The sequence below is a fragment of the Lepisma saccharinum genome, chromosome 24, assembly GCF_977018435.1.
Source record: "Lepisma saccharinum chromosome 24, izLepSacc3.1, whole genome shotgun sequence".
Lineage (NCBI taxonomy): Eukaryota > Metazoa > Arthropoda > Insecta > Zygentoma > Lepismatidae > Lepisma > Lepisma saccharinum.
Window position 1 is genome coordinate 31884971 of NC_139252.1, and position 15788 is coordinate 31900758.

Below are 15788 nucleotides of genomic sequence, written 5' to 3' on the forward strand. Positions count from 1 at the left end.
ACAATACGCTCCACAGCCTTAACTTTGCCATGTAAAAGACTCGAATATCTTCATGATTGTTCCTTTACCAAGTTCACTATTCATCTTCATCGTCGCGATTACCAACGACGCAGTACAAGTAAAATGTCAAAATCTTGTCGGGGTTAAACCCATTCAGTCCTTGACTTATGCATTGCTATAACACACTCCTCACAAAAACTTATATTGCTTTTCTGGAATGTCTGGAGTAAGAGAATGCGAACGCGTCCTGCGCGCACGTTGCGGTGTGTGCTTCGTCCAATGAACGCGCGGAGGGGAAGGGTCGAGCGGGAGGGAGCGACTCGACTGGTCATTCGCGGTCCAGTAGTTCTGTGGTAATTCTGCATTCAGGAGAGCGCGGCATAGTCTGGCCCTCCCATAAGCTTTCGCCTCTGCGCGTCGCTACTCCAGACATTCCGCAAAAGGAATATAGGAATATTGCTTCCTTAGGCATTAGATGATAGGCACAGGCTTGGAAAGCCACAACACATGGTATCTGTCTCTCTACTGGACGTTCTTATGTTTTCGCCGACATACGCCACAGTTACTATTAGAGTGAGATTATTTCCATAACATCCCTGGCTGTTGTGCAGTTGGAGCTTGGAAGGAGTCATAACTCCCAACGCCCCCAATCAAAAAGCGAGCTGCTGACGTCATCTTAATCCAGCGCCTATCAGTAACGCTCTTGCTGACGTTCTGCACTGTTGGTAGGCTCGCTAACTGTGCTTTCGCAGTTAGCTGGAGATGTTACGGAAATAATCCGACTATACCTATTGCCTAATATAACAATATTCCAAACTTTTTGTGAGGAGTGTAATAATGTTTGAAAATGCACAGTTGGAAACGGCACGCTAAAATTAATTTTTAAATTTTGCAACCAGTATTTTCGATTCAAAGCAGATGCGTTGTTGGTTTCGTAAAGTTTATTTTTAAGTTCACGTCATGCTCAGATAGATTAATTGGGACTGGTCCTACAGTTTTTTAGTTGGGAATGTTAGTAAACTAAGACGTGCAAGAAATGGTCATTTGGAACAATAATAATAGGAACTCGCTTACGAAACATTTGATTAAACACGTGGCAATGACTGCTCAGGAGCACAATGATTTTTTTTTCTCATTAATTTTGGCCAAATCAAGCCTATTTGTTTCGAATTACCAAATAATATATTAGCACGAGTTGCCTCAGGGGTGAGCTCGGTGTTCAACTCACCGTCTCAGCACTGAAAATTCAATATACGACTTTCCGCGTGTGAATGTCTATTCATCCTCATCGTCGCGATTAGCCCAAGGAGACAGGAGAGGAAAGTAAAAATAGAAAAAATGCCCAGTCTGGTCCACCCTCACACCGCCCCTCCTGTACAAACCGCTACTAAAATACAGGGTGTCCGAATTGAAACGCCCTGATTTCAACTGTCTGTAACTCCACATGTATTTGATGCATCCAAATGATTTATACATTAATGAATATACATAGTCATAAAGTTTCTGTGAGCAAGATAGTAATTAGTAGATTTCCACATGAGTCACACGGAGTATGTCCAGCCGATAGGCTAATCAATTTCCAGCCAGGTTGCCTGTAGCATGTGTGGGGACTGTCCCAATGGCAACCGTAATCCTTTCACGAAGCTGTTCTATAGTTGGCATTGCGAGTCAATGCAAGCGGTGTTGCCACATTCCGCGCACAGCTTCACTCCGCTGAATAAAACTCTGTATAAAATCGGTTTCGCAATGCGAATTGACAATTACAATGGCTTTTCAAAACAGATGCAAAGAGCTTCGAAACAAGGCCAGTATTGTATTTGTACGACTACCCAATACGAAGAAAAAGTCGTTTGGCAATATTGATGATAACGGTATTTTGACAAATTTAAAAAATCTTAAAGTTAAGATGTGTGTTTAAAAACCTTTCAACCTGCACCATACTAAAATTTCATCACGATTGGATCACCCGTTTTTGATTTATAGAATTTCACAAAGAGCTATCGTTTGCAAAAACGATATGCATATTCATGAATCATTTGGATGCATCAAATACACGTGGAGTTACAGTCAGCTGAAATTAGGGCGTTTCAATTCGGACACCCTGTACGCTACGTAAAGAAACCGTTGTTATTTTTTCTGGCAGGTATTCTACTTATTGATGCGCGTTCGGAAACTCAGCCTTACGCCCACAGCGAGAAAATGCACAACTTGCTACCAGAGCTAGCTGAGCGTCTTTTTACGATGCCGATAATGGAACAAATGGCCTCTCGAATGAGCTCGTTACAATCATGTCGCAGTCCTGTCGGTTCTCTAAATGACATCAACGGAACGGCGGAGAGTAGAGTGGTTCCGAATTTTATGGCTCGTTTAGCGGTCGTAAAACTGTAGGTCCTAATTGTGCGGCGCGTGCGTTGAGTCGGTCTGTTTTTTTGAGATCTTGGGAGTAAAGATTTGTTTAAGGGATTCGTGTAGACTGTTCACGCGTAATAAATTTTGAGACTTCAAAAGGAGCTTCCTCTTTCGATAGGTTTATGATCTTAAATGGGCTGTCGCACTGTTTCCATGCATTTTCATGTTCTTTCTCACAGTTTTCATGCATAATCTTTCTCCAGTACTCGTTCATGTTGTTTCTTACAGTTGGCATACATACTCATGTTCTTCCTCACATTTGTCATATATTTTCAAGTCTTTACTTACACTTTTCATGTCTTTCCTCACACTTGCATGCATTTTCATGCTTTTCCTCACACTTGCATGCATTTTCATGCTTTTCCTCACACTTGCGATGCATTTTCATGGCTTTCCTCATAGTTTTCATGCATATTCGTGCCTTTCCCCATGCTTTTCATGCACTTTTATGTCCTCATACTTTCCATGCATTTTCATGGCTTTCCGCCTGCATTTTGATGTTCCTTCTCACACTTACGATGCATTTTCACGTTCTTTCTAATCATTCATGTAGCTCGTTTGAGACAAGAAATTATCTCATTTCGAACTGCGGCGATATTTTAAATTATACATAAATTATATATAAATCTGTTTAGAATTCCTCTTGGATATTGTTCGAAAACATATTTACTATTGTGAGAAAGCGGGTGAAATGCATAAAACACTGAGAACGTGACTCAAATGCATAAAAACTGTGAGAAAACGTCTGAAAATGCACAGGAACTATGAGAAAGCAACTGACAATGCACAAGGACTATGAGGAGGCGACTGACAATGCACAAGGACTATGAGGAGGCGACTGACAATGCACAAGGACTGTGATAAGTCGACTGAAGTGGCAAACGAGACGCGGGAAAATCTGAAATCATTTTTTTCTGTGCAAAAAAGAGTATAGAGCTTTGTCCTCTATCTAAGGGATCTTGCAGTAACCATACCAAGCAGGGAGAAGGGGGGGAGGGGGGGCAGGGAGGATGAAGAGCTGCCCGGACGGATGTGCGTGTGTTGGTCCCTGCAAAAATGCACCTTCGCCGAATCCGTCCAGCGAATTCATTGGATGCAAATGAGGAGGCCGCGACGGGAGGAGGTTCTGAATGAATCGCAAAACTGGCTCCACGATCAGAAGACAATGGGATCGAGAGAGACACGTATGGAGTATGATCCTCGTAACTCCATTTGCATGCGAAGCCATGGACGAGAGGAGGGGGAGATGGTCGAAGCAACTGAAAGAAGAAGAAAAAAGAGCATGCCAGAAGGACACAGCTATTATACGTAAATAGGCGGAGATTGCCATTATGCTGGGAGTCATTGTGCAAACTTCATGCAAATGGCGGACACACCCTTTCTCCCCTCCCTGAAGTGATGGATCGCATAGAAGGACGCGGCTGATTTATCGCACCATGTTGGACCTAGTACTGTTTGCACTAGGTACTCCTTTTTTTTGCTCTCGAGTACAATTGAAGCAGTTGCACTCGTACCTACGCCAGTGTCCATTGAAGTCTATCCACTTTCTCTCCTCTTGCCTGAAGGAGGGGGGGCAGGGGGGATGGTCCCTGTTTGTGTATGGCGACGTGTCCGTTTAGCAACGGTTGTTACTCGGGCATCACCATTTGATATGATGTGTTCATAAGGGTTGCTCGTTATGTTGCGGGATGGAATGGCGTATGAGGAAGTTGGTGTTCGGTCCGTTATTTATTAGTTTTTTTCCCTCCCTGGCTCCGAAATGTATGAATTGTTGTTCACAGAAGAAACATTTCTTTTGGATGATACGGAAACTACATAGAAACACACACAAATGGATACAAACTGTGACAAGCACGGGAAATGAAAAACAAAAACCTAAGATAACACGCCAAAAGTGTATAGAGACTGAAACAGCGAATAAGTATGTATATAAAGACTGAAACAGCGAATAAGTATGTATATAAAGACTGAAACAGCGAATAAGTATGTATATAAAGACTGAAACAGCGAATAAGTATGTATATAAAGACTGAAACAGCGAGTAAGTATGTATATAAAGACTGAAACAGCGAATAAGTATGTATATAAAGACTGAAACAGCGAATAAGTATGTATATAAAGACTGAAACAGCGAATAAGTATGTATATAAAGAGTGAAACAGCGAATAAGTATGTATATAAAGACTGAAACAGCTAGTAAGTATGTATATAAAGACTGAAACAGCGAGTAAGTATGTATATAAAGACTGAAACAGCGAATAAGTATGTATATAAAGACTGAAACAGCGAATAAGTATGTATATAAAGACTGAAACAGCGAATAAGTATGTATATAAAGACTGAAACAGCGAGTAAGTATGTATATAAAGACTGAAACAGCGAATAAGTATGTATATAAAGACTGAAACAGCGAATAAGTATGTATATAAAGACTGAAACAGCGAATAAGTATGTATATAAAGACTGAAACAGCGAATAAGTATGTATATAAAGACTGAAACAGCGAATAAGTATGTATATAAAGACTGAAACAGCGAATAAGTATGTATATAAAGACTGAAACAGCGAATAAGTATGTATATAAAGACTGAAACAGCGAATAAGTATGTATATAAAGACTGAAACAGCGAATAAGTATGTATATAAAAACTGAAACAGCGAATAAGTATGTATATAAAGACTGAAACAGCGAATAAGTATGTATATAAAGACTGAAACAGCGAATAAGTATGTATATAAAGACTGAAACAGCGAGTAAGTATGTATATAAAGACTGAAACAGCGAATAAGTATGTATATAAAGACTGAAACAGCGAATAAGTATGTATATAAAGACTGAAACAGCGAATAAGTATGTATATAAAGACTGAAACAGCGAATAAGTATGTATATAAAGACTGAAACAGCGAATAAGTATGTATATAAAGACTGAAACAGCGAATAAGTATGTATATAAAGACTGAAACAGCGAATAAGTATGTATATAAAGACTGAAACAGCGAATAAGTATGTATATAAAGACTGAAACAGCGAATAAGTATGTATATAAAGACTGAAACAGCGAGTAAGTATGTATATATAAGGACTGAAACAGCGAATAAGTATGTATATAAAAACTGAAACAGCGAATAAGTATGTATATAAAGACTGAAACAGCGAATAAGCATGTATATAAAGACTGAAACAGCGAATAAGCATGTATATAAAGACTGAAACTGCGAATAAGTATGTACATATAGACTGAAACAGCGAATAAGCATGTATATAAAGACTGAAACAGTACTCCATTACGTAGATGTTACTGAAACAGTACTCCAATGTGTATATAAAGACTGACTCAGTACGCAAATACATGTATAAATACTGACACAGCAGGGGAATACGTATGTAAAGACTGACACAGTAGGCGAATACGTATATAAAGACTGACACAACATTCGAATACGTATATAAAGACTGACACAACATGCAAATACGTATATAAAGACTGACACAACATTCAAATACGTACATAAAGACTGACACAGCAGGCGAATACGTAGCTATATAAAGACTGACACAGCAGGCGAATACGTATACATAAAGACTGAAATAGCACCTAAAAAGTATAAGGACAGACACAGAACGAACACATGTATAAAATTAATGACGCAACCATCTAAAATGTGTGAGAAATTTCTGACCATAGCATTTTAAAATGCACAAATCAATATTAAGCCTACAAAAATGCATGAAACTATAACATTCATATATGTAGACATGTAAAGCGAGTAAATCAGGTCAAATTGGAGTCGCGCACTCTTCTGGAAGTTGTAAGTCATAGGGTTCGTTATAACTCCCAGAAGTGTACCTGAATGTATTTATAATGACAATTCATTCTTGTCTATTGTGCTGATTACAAGCGCACCTCTCAGACTAATCTGTATGAAATTGCTAATTAATATTCTTTTAACAACATTTCTATCGATGTCAATGTCTTTCCCCCAGCTTCGGGCCGGTATATGGAGAAATACTTTGTTTACCATATCCTCGATTGAAAGCAGAAATATGGGTATATTTTGTGTCCTCCATCTTTACCTCCTTACCCCGTCACAGCATCCTCCCCCAGGGAGTTTTCCAGGGACCTGGCATAATCCCAAGAAAGGGCAGAGGGTAGAAGAAGGGGTTGGGAGGGAGGGAGCGACTACCACACCCAATCGAATTAATTCCGCGTACATGCCTTTAATTGAAAGTTTTCGAAACTTGTCGCCAGAGGGCCGAGGGTGAGACGCAATGAACCATGGGTACGGGACACACAAAATGGCGAGGGAGGATCTCCCCCACAGATCATGCTCATGTAGCAAATATAAAGTGAAGGAATCCGTATCGAAATGGGGGGATGCCCCCCTCTTCCCCCCGCAGCATCCAATAAACCACAGCTGTCAACATTTTTGAAAAGGAAACTTTTGAGGTCTCCCTCCCCCTTACTTACTCAACCCCCCCCCGGCCTATTTACTTGTCCCACGTCCCCCCAGAAAATTGAAAAATGCTTCAGACTTCTTGAAAGAGAAACAAGTGCACAAGAGCGTGGACATTGGGGAGGAGGGGGGAGAGAAAGATGGCTTTTGGGGCAGCCATTGTTGTGTAGGTCCCCTGCAAATCTTCAATATCAGAAGGTTACGTTCCGGAGAGCAATCTGGAGGAAAGGAGGGGGGGGAAGGCTCCATTCAGGAAGTTCCATCTTGGTTCATGGAGGATCCTGGAACCATAAAAATGTACCTCTAGGTCAAAGGGCGGAGGATTTACTGTGGACGCAGACGTGTCGTGAAAATTTCTTATGTCCTTCGATACAGGGTTATGTCGGCGGCATCCTGAAAACTCGAAAGCAAATGGGAAAGTTGGCAACGACTTTCTGCATTTGGTGCAGAGGGTTTCAAAGTTTCCACGAAGGTTGCAGATTAGACATTGAGAATTATATGGCTTCTGACAATGGCAGTATGTATTCTGAGCGACGATGACTGACTATGGTGTCCTCTCTGAAAGTGGTGCGTAGTCAGAGAAGTGAAACCATGGTCAGGAAAATGAATCATTTTTGAAGTCTTAGAAAAGTCATGGAAGTCAAATAGTTTATAAAAGTCAGTGTGTGTTCAAGAAACTAAATTTCAGCAAGGAAGAACAAGGTCAGGGAAATGAATCCTCTCATAAGAGCCGAAGAGATGTCCGGGAAACTTATTTCAGCAGGGAAGTCAGGGAAATGAATCCTCTCATAAGAGCCAAAGAGATGTCCGGGAAACTTATTTCAGCAGGGAAGTCAGGGAAATGAATCCTCTCATAAGAGCCAAAGAGATGTCCGGGAAACTTATTTCAGCAGGGAAGTCAGGGAAATGAATCCTCTCATAAGAGCCAAAGAGATGTCCGGGAAACCTATTTCAGCAGGGAAGTCAGAAAAATGAATCCTCTAATAAGAGCCGAGTAGATGTCCAGGAAAATTCTTTCAGCAGGGTAGAACACGCTCAGGGAAACGAATCATCTCACAAGTGCCATAGAGTCTTGCCCGGGAAACTTATTTCAGCAGGGAAGTCAGGGAAATGAATCCTCTCATAAGAGCCAAAGAGATGTCCGGGAAAATTATTTCAGCAGGCAAGTCAGAAAAATGAATCCTTTAATAAGAGCCGAGGAGATGTCCGGGAAAATTTTTTCAGCAGGGAAGAACACGGTCAGGGAAACGAATCATCTCACAAGTGCCATAGAGTCTTGCCCGGAAAAGTTATTTCAGCGATACAATGAGGAAATGAACCAACTCATAAAAGATCAATTCCGGCAGAGAGCTTCACCATCAAATATCTGCGAATGCAGAATTCACGGAGCTGAAAATGGCTTTTTTTTTCCTGGGGGCTAGAGCGAAGGAGATTGTTTCGCGGTTTCGACGTCTTAGGAGACATGCAGCACGGGATACAAGAGTTTCATAGAGTGGATCGCTCACAGTGCAATTGACTCTGAAGGAGAAATATCGCTTCCATTTCTGGGATGCTGTCGGGAGACTTGTAATTGGATATGAGAGGGAGAAGTGCAGGGAGGCGGGGGATGAGGGGGCGAATGAAAGAGATTGAGAGAAAGATTGAGGAAAAGGAAGGAAGGAGAGCTTATGTCTGCGAAATAAGGATTTGGGATTGGTGTTGTTTCACCCCTTACATCAATCACAACTCTAGGGAGAGGGATGGGGGCTTGTTTTGTTTGCCTCCCAATTTGAATCGGGAGATGCTTCTGTATTCTTCGAGCCCAGATCGATAGTTTTAATCCCTATGTCTGTGGTTGGTCTTCCAGAAGCGAGTAAAAGGGAAGGGGGGATCCTGTGATGGAGGGGGAGCGGAAAGGAGGCTGAGGGAGGAAATTGGAGGGGAGGTAAAGTGGATTTGGAGTTGGGGGATGGGAGGACGGGCTGAATAATCGATGGAGACTCGTGCCAGCGTAGCTCAAGATTGTTTTCGCTCAAAGGGTGCTGTGCAGGTTGGGAAAATTTGCATCGGAGGTACTGTTGATTGAATCTAATGCACATCCACTATGCTCTTATCTCCTCCTGTTCTGTTACAGGCTACTGAGAGATCAAATCATCCCCTGTGGCTGATTGATGTGTGTCCCTGATTCAAGCCACCGAAGGATTTTCTTTAAAGAACCATACGTGCATTAAGTGCATGTAACAGGAGTTGAGATTGGCTGAGAATGTTTGTCTTAAATGTTGACCAATTGCATTGCATAATGCAAGCACGTCTGCTGTCCGTTTCGGCTTTCAATTTCAAATCTTGGCTCTCGGTTCAGGAAAGTGGAATTTTGTCTTGTTTTCAAGGTCAAATGTGCATGAAAAAACAAGGGAAACTGATTTCAGCTTTAAGTAGAACTGGATTTAAAATCGTACTTACTTCAGTGTTATTTAAAAATGCACTAGGAAGTAGGAAATTGTATCTTGTCATTACAGTAGGAATAGACAAGTATTACGTCTCATTTGTCACCTCCCCCCCCTTTTAAATTTATTTAAGTTTACTTTATGGTCATAAAGGCCAATCGGAACAGGATCTACAGTTTAAAGTGGTATCAGAGTCACTGTTCCTCTACCGGGTTCAAATTGATTGCAGAGTCTGGCAGATAACGAAGTCACAGATTCCATAATAGAATGCATTGCGTCGTCAGAAAGTAATGCGAGAATCAGCAGCGCCGCCAAGCGGCAGATGCGAGAATGCAAGCTACAAAATCTTTCTCTCGATGTACTCACCTCAATTAGTACTCTGGCAGTTTGTTTCTTTATACAGTATATTTGCAGAACATACAATTCCATCTACATGTGTATCGATATACGGTGTATAAAACACACCGTATACTAACTTCGTTTACCCTGTACGTTAGTGATTTCCTTTAGTACGAGTTATCTTGGCACAGTCAATTTTGTGTGTTTCAAATGCCTCTTGCCCCCCCCCCCCCCACGTGACGTCATCTCACAATGCTCTCTTATTGACTCGCCTGTATGTACCCTACTTGGACAACGATAAATTATGAACTTACACAGTTATCCGTTGGCAGTCTTGCCAGGTATTCCGTTTATCAGTATGATCAAGCTCACAAATATAACTAATGTTGCAGTTTCTGCAAATTCTCAGTGTCACAAAAGTGCACCGAACTGTACTCTTGAAGTTTTTAAATAGTGCATTCCAAAAATCACTACCGGACAGGGCTAAGATAAACTTGGAGGTTGTTTGTATGTTTACTACACCAACACAGGCAGCTTTTTTCATCGCAGTTGGCCTATTTTGGTCTGTATGTTATACTTGGCCTTAGTTTCTCCCAGCATTCCCTGCGAAACCCTTGCCAACAGACGGAAGGAGACGCAAGACGCTTTTTCCTGTGACGTTGCTCCGTCGTCGTGCCGACGGAGGAAGGGGGGAGGAGGTGCTCTACCCTCACTTCCCAAACCAATTCCTCATCTGACAGAGTTGGCGTTTTCGGAACCATGATGTGGGATGTGGAACTCGGTCCAACTGTCTTTTTCTGTGTGCGAGCCCGCGTGGATATGTGTGTGTGTGTGCCGACGGCGTGATGAAAGAGCATCAAATAGCTCCAGAGCGTGAAAAACACGTTAGGGGATAATATATGGAATAAGGAGTCTACAAGCGTTGACATTACTCATGAGAAAGAAGGCAAAAGAAGATAGGGATGACGTCAACTGAATTATGACGACAAAGGGAGCGTGGCCAATCGACCAATTAACGGATAAATATATTTATAATGATATGCTGTACAGTGGAGTGCATAAGTATTGCAAATCAAACTGTCCTTCACCATGGTTATTCTCTTTGTTTACGCAATGAGAGCTTTAAGAATTGAAACAAGCTGCTGACAACAAATTCGCGGTAAAATATTTCGTAATTACATTTTTTTTACCTTTGTTTTAAAAGTTGTTCAAAGACGAAAAGTGTAGTCATTGTAGTCATTTTAAGGGTAGTTTGTATTTTTCAGTTTGCATTATCTCTGGTTCTTTACCGCCTTCATTTGAAACTTTTGATTTCTTCAAATTTCGGGAGGGGTTGCAGCCCCATCAGCCCCCTACATTTGCGTACAGCAGTGCCAGCAAATTTAGAGATCCATCCTTAAAAATTAATGAAAATAGCCATGGAGAATTTGCCCCGTAATACTTGTGCATCCCACCGTACGCGCTGTAAAAAGTAATCACCTTGGATTGCATGGTTCTTGAGTTTCATTGAGAGGATTACCAAGGTGACGTCATCTTGGCTAACCAATGCCCGTCGACAGCGCACTGATGGACTCTCCTGCGAGAACTCGTCTTGGAGCAGATTTGCCAGATTGCATTTAAAGTTGAGATTTTTCTCAGACTAATTTTTACACCTAAAGAATTCGGTGTGGGAAAGAGAGGAGTGTAGTTGGAATAAATAACATCCAAGGACAACTAACTCCTGTTCTTTCTACCTAGGTAGTTTCTGAGTTCGCTCGTAAACCTTTCGTTTGATTGTTATGTAAGGCACGATCAGTCTGTTTAGAGTTGTCTTTTCTTAACAGTTCGAGCTTGGTGCGAGACTAAAGGAAAGTCGAAATGATTATAACCCTCGTGTACACTGATCTTGCATTAACTTTTATTTGCCGCATGCGAAAAATTGTTCGTAATCGGACGTTCTTCATGCATTAGTTCCTTACGCCGGATGTAGGAATTGCCAAATTGGAAATTAATGCAAAAATCTGTGGGTTTTAGTGTTGTCATGATATGCTTCACAGGATTCTATCTTCTTACGTGAGAGTTTGTTTTGCAATTGTGATGTTCAAGCTTCACGGCTTTCCATGGGCCCGCTATATTGAGGTTTATCGTCACGTACCCATCACAAGCTCTGAGAAATGTTCCTTATTGAATAAAATTTGATATTATAATGAAATGAGTCGAGTTCTTTGACATTTTCTTGGTAAAAGAACAGGCTTTTCACTTATGTAGAAAACTTGGAAAAATCAGGAAGTTTTGTAAGAACATTCAAGAATCAAAAAAAATGTTTGAATTGACACAAATATGTTGACTCCAATAGCACATTAATGTGAATAAAGTGCTAAAAATGCATTTTTGCTGCATCAAAAGGTACTTTTATCAGCTAGTGTTCAGTGTGATGCACTAAAAATGCATCAGTTAAGATCAGACACGATCATTTGAAAGAAACAAATGCCGGCCAGTGTGGCGGAGTGGTTATTAGCACATCGCGCTACGACGCAAGGTGTGTCGGGTTCGAATCCTGGCCTGGGCATGGATGTTTCTGAGTGTCCATTCATCAATTTCATCATATCATCCCTCATTCCCATCTTCCCATAAGTGGCACAAAAAGCGAAGTAAAATAAAGCAAATAAAAAGAAAAGAAAAAGTCAATTGACGCATTAAAAGTGCATCAACCTTGATTTGATGCATTTCGAGTTCTTTGTGGTCTTTCTTGGAAATCTTTCGTACAAAAATATTACTTTATTTTATATTTTGTCATTTGTTTTTAGAAATGCTGAACATTCTTGATTTGTCTGTTTAACACGCAAAGTTGAAAACATAACACTTTTTGTCCGATAAGTTATTTTGATTTAACCTGGGAACCTTGATTAGGCTAAGTAGAAAACACGAGAACTTTTACAGTGAATTTGATGTAGAAAACATGTTTAGGGGGCCCATGTTATGCACAGGGGTTAATTGGGACTAGACCGAGAGCTTTTAGATGAGAATGGAACTCTTGAGATATGGGCGACATGGCAGAATCCTAAGTTTCTTATTATTGAGTTCATCGTAATTATGCCAGTTTCTTTTGAGTCAATTTATGCTCAGATAGGGTAATCGGGACTGGACGTACAGTTTAATGTGGAATCCGAATCATTATGCATCTATTTAGGTCCTAGGATCGAACCAGTTATTCCTTGATTACAGACACACATCGAGGAGGCTCACATCTTCATAATCGTGTAATAGTTATAACTTTAGTGCACTTTACATATAAATTATTTTTATGGGTGCAAATGTAGTTTAATTATTTGTGTTATAAGTAACAATTAGAATTAAACTAAGTTACCTTTGTGCAATGTGCGTCCATCGGGGAAAGAAGCCGGGAACCCCTTGACTACAAAGCTATTATGCTTTACAAGAAGATACCATGTGCTCTCAGTTCTGTTGAGCTGTTTTCTTGAGATGTATTGTGTATGGGTTTATTTTCGTGCCCAGAATACAACAACGTTGTTGCTACAAGCTTGATTGACGATGTAATTCTTGAAGGCGCGTTACGTCGGCGAGATGCGTGCGCACTCTCGCGTCGGTGGCAGGAACCGTTGCGTCTTGACTGTCAACGCATTCACGTGTTTATCTGTCTCGGGTTTTCTGTGCGGCTGGTAAGGAACAGTTTTGCCGGTTCGCATATGGTTCCGCCGTCAAACTCCAACCGTGTGAGTCTGGCGTTTCGTACAGACCTCCTGGTGAATCGGAACGCGTCGCCATTGGCCCATCTCGGTCACGTGGCCTTCCCCTTTTTTTTTGTCCTCGCTGATGTTTCCTTGTATTAGCGCGCGCCTGTGTGTGATGTAAGGGGAGGGAGTGGGAAACAGCGAAAGAACGACAAAAGGGGGGAACGGGAAGGGGGGAAAAGGCGAAAAATCGGGGGAGGGAGAAGAAGAAATATGATCTGGTGGTGAAATAGGGTGTATCCAGAACTTCACGTCTATAGTTATGTCTCGCGAGTTGACAGCCAGCAACGGTACGCTGACATCATAGTGTTTTTTGACTGCGCGCTGCGTAAACCACGTGTGTGTGCGTAACGGATGGACGTACGCACATGGACCTGTTGTGCGTGTGTGTGGACATGTGTGGACTTATCGTGCGACGCGCTTGCGAGAGAATGAATATATTGGGCAAGCGTACCTCCGAGTTCCGTCGTCCCTTCCCTGTACCGGTAGCCAAGAAGTGAGATATCTCCTCCCCTCCCCACTGGCATCGCTATCCAGTCAGCTCGCGTGTCTATTTATAGATAACGCATCCACAACGTGCTTTTCTATCAGCTTGGACATTACAGTATTCCCGCAAAAAACAAGTAAAAAAGTGTTTACGGTGCAGTGTCAACAAACTCGAACCGTGGAACTGCTTCCTGTCTTTCAAGTACGGATTCTGACAACCATATCACATATTTCGTGTCCACGCAACGTTTCCAGTACTGAGGTAAGTGTTTGTATAGTTGCCATGCGCGTAAGGCTTGTTCAAAGTGTCCCTCCCCCTCCCCGAAACCAGCATCAACCTGTCCTTGTAGATGAAGCCGGTGATAAAAAGTTAAGCCAGTCAAATTGGTTCATCAAGCATTCCGCAGGGCACACGCGCGACAGTAAATTCCTGTTCATTCCCTGCACCAATTCTAATCCTAACTGCAACATTAAACTCCTGTTGTACCTTGAAAACTGGGTTGTTCGCAACTCGCTTATGCTAAGCACGATAAGCAACAATAATTCGTAGTTTTTAGCACATTTCTTTCAGTGTTAATCAGGACTCGGAACACGCTTCCTTTCAACTTTCTGACAGTATGTGCAAATATTAAAAGTGCTGATGCGCCCCACACCACTTTTAAGCAGTAAAAATATCAATCTGTGCTGTTCTTAAGCGTTACGGCCGAAAGTAATAGTGAATTCAGTGTTCAGATATGTTATCTAGACTGTACTTAAAATTTAAAGTGGTACCTGTGAAATGGTCCTCCACCGGGGATAGACTCAAATACCCTATGTGGAACCCGCCGGAACTGGATTTGAACCCTGTATCTCTTATAGATTACAGTCTGACCGCGTCAATTGATCATCTGAGCTAAATCTTCATCCTGTTTTGACCGGCCTCTTGTTATTTCTCGTAATGTAATGATAAATATGTCGTAATGAGCATCATATTGTAGCAGAATTCTTGTCAAGTTTTTCGAGCATGTGCTTGAAATAAGAGCAGATCAATTCAAGAAATATGCAATTTCTACATGATTATATGTAAATCGCGATGAGGAAAGAATGCGAAATGCGGTGTATTAAAGTTTTAATTAAATTTCAATTCATCGTCGAAAATCGATAAGTCTGGTTTGTATCTTCCGGTAATGCTCGAAGAACATCTCCTTACAGTTATTCGCGTAACTCCGTGCGAAAAGCTGTTATTCTATTTGTTGACCTCAATACGCACGTGTCCGAGCAAATAACTTTCTCCATCCAACAACATTCTTAAATATGAAATACAATAGTTGCAGCAAGTAGGAGAACATTAAGCACAAAGGGTTAATCCGAGTGCAATGTTATCATTAGTCTAAGTTAACTTACATTATCTAAAGAAAGCAGACATAACGAAACAAAGTATTGACAAGTATCTTTTGCCCTTGCACATTAAAGCATTATTTTGGTATCAACTTAGTTTTTCGCCACGAATCAGATGAGACCTGCATTCATAATTTGTAACAGATCTTCATGTAAAAATTCTAAATTCAAATGTTACCACCGTAATGTGGTGACAAATCTTATGTAGACCTAGATCTGGCCAAACTTCATCATAATCCATGCGATTACGAGTCCTGCTATTCTACTAGAGCTTAAAATGTGTATTTCGAACATTGAAATTCTTCAAACTGGATACATTTGAGAAAAAACAGTTTACGACGCAAGTTCAAGGTCAACGGACTAGAATGACATTGTAACGTAAGGAATTCGTTGCAATGTATGTAGTGCATGTTCTTAAAACTTAGAACCAAAGGGCTCTGGGTTCGAATCCTTGTTAGGTGTGGACGTTTAGGTTTGTTCATCTATGTCATTACCACAACGAAAACAAGTTAAAATGTGCTGCATAAAAATGAATTGATTTTTGTGGTAGGACATTGCAGGAACTG

At 41.1% G+C, this 15788-nt stretch overlaps 1 protein-coding gene across 3 annotated transcripts in view; it reads left to right on the forward strand.

The window, feature by feature from the left end:
* The window catches only part of LOC145978280 (uncharacterized), a 523367-nt gene that overhangs the window by 372923 nt on the left and 134656 nt on the right, over positions 1-15788 (forward strand). The window contains exon 1 of one of the 3 annotated variants that reach the window (XM_083110799.1): positions 13595-14107. The exons of the other annotated variants lie outside the window; for them this stretch is intronic. The gene's annotated coding sequence lies outside the window, so the exon portion shown is untranslated. Of the gene's footprint in view, positions 1-13594; positions 14108-15788 lie in introns of those variants that run through there. 3 annotated transcript variants of the gene reach the window in all.